We start from the raw sequence: 4,326 nt of genomic DNA, 5'->3' as shown, positions 1-4,326 counted from the left end.
TCCCCCTTTCCTACCTAAGAGATTCAGACGGAAAGACCTGGTTTAGGAAGGGGACCTTGGCATAAACTCCTTAGCACAAGGTGGGAAGGTATCCAATGGAGACCACTGACCACCCTTCCCCTGTGTCCCATTATTTTTTGGATTGCCTCACAATGTAACTTCTGTGAGTGTGACACTCTTCCTAGATTACCTTCAAAACACCCAATCTGACCTCACTGTGTTTGGAATTTTTACACGTATGTGAATTCCCCATGCATATATGTTAAAATTTTATTTTATTTTACTAATCTGATTCTGTTATTGTAATGATTAGTTCAGCTAGAAGAAGTTGTTACCATAGGGAGAGAGAACAGGGCCAGGAGAGAAAAGGAAGAAAGACGTGAGGGGAAACAAAGAGACATCATGCCTAAGAAAAGGTGCAGCCACAGCTAACTGTAATGGATTCCAACACTATTAGCATTCCAGAGGGAAAAATCTCGACCCCTTGTGTCCCCTTGGCAGTTCCTACAAGGGAATCCCTCCTCCAATGAGAAGGAGTCAACAAAGACACGCCCTGGCAATGCCCTGGGATCACCTGTCACTCCACCCCTGAATATTTCCCACCCTCATTCAAATATAATCCTAAATTTTCTTTGTTTGGGTGCAGTCACTTTCGTATTGTGCCTGTCCACACCTGCATTTCGAGAATATATTCTTTCTTTTAATAAATCCTTGGCCCGGTTTCCTTTGTTCACGAGGCATTGTTCCTACATCCTGGAATGCCTTCCTATCATGGCTCAGACCGGCTCTCCGATAACACTTACAAGGTGAGAGCAAAAGAATTAATTTTTAAAGCCCTCACAGTATTGGAGAGCCTGCAAGGAGAATTACTAACTGGGGCACTGCTAGCTCCTGGAAACCTCTGCAGCTGGGAGCTCAAGTACGTCTGCCGGCAGAGGTAAGCGGTGTTTTGTTTTTCCTGTCATCCTTTCCAGTCTATTTCTGTGGGGTTTGGAGAACTTAGAAGTGCAGCGTGTCCTTTTCCTCTCTTCTACATGTAGATTGGCCGGAAAAGCTATTTTTGAAGCTAGTTTCTCGGGAGTAGTGACTCACAGGTTTTTGTTATTGAATCTTTCCTCCCAGAGGTGGTCATTTTTTGTATCCATGTCTCTTGTGCTGTTTTGCATGACAAGGAAATACCACAGGGACAGAAAGCCTTTGGCTTCTTTGGTTCAGCTGTGAAAAGGCTAATTGGTTTGAGTAGCTGTCACGCAGGGACTCTGGTCCCGCTCCCGGCAGAAGAACACAGGACGTGGTGAGGCCCAAAAGCAACACCCACAGAGACACAGATAGGGGAGACATACCACTATTTTCTTGCTGGTGGCTGGGTTGGAGATACTGGAAGCAGGAGCCACACGATCCGCAATCCACCGTCCACTCCACCAACCAACCAACCAACTCCTTCCTAACTGCAATCTGCAGTCCGCTTCTCTGCCAACCAACCAACAACCAACTCCTTAGCGTAGCCACGGCAGGTATATTAGTGGCTACTGGCTAACTGATTACAGCTGATGGCATCTAACAACCAAGCCAGCACCTTTCCACGTGAGGCCGAGAGCCTGGAAACTGCTCTCTGGGACTCTGTCCCCACAGGAAAATTTGGTACACAGATATAATTAACTAACATACTAGGTGGTAGATAATACTAGTCTTGCCAATGTTTCCATTCTGAAAGTAGAATTATATAATTTAGAGAAATGTATAATAGCTATTAAAAGCCTATCATCAGTGGCCAGACGATGGATCCTTGAACTGGAAAAACTTCTAAATTGGAAAATGTGTTAGACAACTCTCATTGACAAATAGCTGTTTTATTGGAACCTAGAAAAAGACCACATGTTTAATACAAAGGGATACAAGGACATTTAACTATTCTTAATCTTTTTAATTAGATCTTCACCTTCTTGTGTCTGATAGATGCTAACATCAACATTAGGTTTAAAAAAGGCAGAAGGGAAAATCAAGAGCTCTGTAAATTTTAAAAAATTTTATAGAGATACAAGATTATGAGAATTGGTATGTTGAAACAGGTTGTAAAGCATTTAATAACCGATCAGAAACTTGACAAAAATGGAAGCTGATTTTTCAGTCAGTCTGATAGAAATGAGAAAGTCTTAGCATCTCCCCTGGGCCCTCTGCCAAGAGGATGAGAAATGTAAGCACAGCCCACAACTGCCCCGAGCCTGCTGCGCTAAACACAGGAAAATAAATGGGAAAAGCGGCACTTTTGAAAGCACAGGCCTCCGTCGTCCAGCCTCACTCCCCTTTTCCTGTCTCCTTAAAGACTGTGAAGCACAAATAAAACCCTGAGCACAAGCCCCTTCGCACTAGACAGGAAGACTCCATGCAGGAGCCTCACAGAACTTGACCTGCCACGTGTGCTCAGCTTTTCCTGAATTACCTGTAAATCTCCCATTTTCACATTTAAGGTCTAAGCGCCCACTCCTACCCTTGTCAAAAATGTTGTATTTACCTGATTTTTCCTCACTGTCTCTGGAAATTAAATTTTTCGGGGAATTCTAGGTGCTCATGTATTACAGCTCCTGGTCTCTGTTTGCGGGACTGGACAGACGTGAGAAGGGGTGTGAGTCCTTTTTCTCTTTTCTGAATTTCCATCGGCAGAATGAGTGGTTTGGGCCTGGCAGTGCCGCACATTTTGGGGGAGCCCTGAGACAGCCTCTCCCCGCATCCTGAGCACCTTGTGACGAAGGCCGGCGCTTTCTCTCGTTACCTTTGTGACCCCCCCGGCTCCGGGGGGCGGCGTCCTCTGCGCTGTGTGTGGAGAGGCCTCTGCGTCCTGGCCTGAGCCGTAAGGAGGCTGGTTGGCGCGTCTCACTATTTACACCTCACTGTCCCCGTCCAGAGGACGGGCCCTCGGAATGGGAAACACTTTTGTTTATCCCAAGGGACACGCCCTCTCGTGCGGTGGTGGCGGCCATGTTTATTGTGAGAAACACACCCCTCTCGTGCTGTGGTGGCGGCCATGTTTAGTTTATCGCGAGAGGACCCAACCTCGTGAGGTGGCGGCGGCCATGTTTATTGTGAGAAACACACCCCTCTCGTGCTGTGGTGGCGGCCATGTTTAGTTTATCGCGAGAGGACCCAACTTCGTGAGGTGGTGGCGGCCATGTTTAGTTTATCGAGAGAAAACCCAACCTCGTGACATGGCGGGGCCCACTGTTTATTGTGAGAAACACACCCCTCTCGCGACGTGGTGGCGGCCATGTTTAGTTTATCGCGAGAGGACCCAACCTCGTGCCGTGGCGGTGGCCATGTTTATTGTGAGAAACACACCCCTCTCGCGACGTGGCGGTGGCCATGTTTTGTTTATCGCGAGAACCCCTCGCTCTCGCGACACGGTGGTGGCCACGTTTATCTCGTGAACCCTGCTCGCGAGATTGTGCTGGGCATGTTTAGCGTTTGAACCTCTGCTCTCGCGAGATTCTGGCGGCCATAGCGGGGGAGGGGGGGTTCGGGTTCGGGTCAGGAGTCAAGGGTCAAGCGTATCTTTGGATTCTAAGGAATTCATAGGTATTTATTTCTTCATGTAACAGAAAGATCAAAACACTGCAGATTATTACACATTAAAACAGAATTCATGGGCAGTCAGCATGGCTCCTTAGGAGGAAAAATGGAGCAAATGGGAAATATAAAAAGTCTGACCCGATCGGAGAGGTACTTTGCCTGATAGACTTCTTCCCAAGTAGGAATTGGAGGGTAGTTGTTAGACGAGGTTTCTATTTTACAGGGATTTTAATTTGGTTTTATATGCTTTCTAAATTACATGAGAAAGTAAAAATTCAGTTGCTATATTTACTTAGCAACAAGTAAATTTTTCTGTAAGCGGATATGTTAAGATTTAACATGATTGACTATTTTTGTCAATGGAAGAACTACTCTTCGACGTTGTGAACCAGTTCCAACCGAACAAATGAAAATAGGATAAAAAAATAAAAGTTCCCTTTATTCCTCACAGTGCCATTTCCTCATCCAGAGATTCAGCCTGTGACTGCACTAAGGGAGTTTGTGATTGTTTTCAGTTTTTATTTATTATCTAATTTTATCATTGCATCATTTCCCCCAATAAATTCTAAGCTCGCTTACTTTGTTTGAATGTTTCAACACACTATTCAATATGCAGAAAGCATATAATTACCATATTACCATGTTTAATGTATTGGTAAGTATTATAGTCTAATACTTGGGACTGGAAAATCACTATCTTAGTACAAGTTTAACGGATGATATAGTTTGTTTCAACGCATTCGTGGGAAGACAAGTTGAACA

This window comes from Rhinolophus sinicus, chromosome 6 (genome assembly GCF_057876585.1).
Source record: "Rhinolophus sinicus isolate RSI-liver-muscle chromosome 6, RSI-T2T, whole genome shotgun sequence".
Taxonomy (NCBI): Eukaryota; Metazoa; Chordata; class Mammalia; order Chiroptera; family Rhinolophidae; genus Rhinolophus; species Rhinolophus sinicus.
This window is presented reverse-complemented; position numbering follows the sequence as displayed.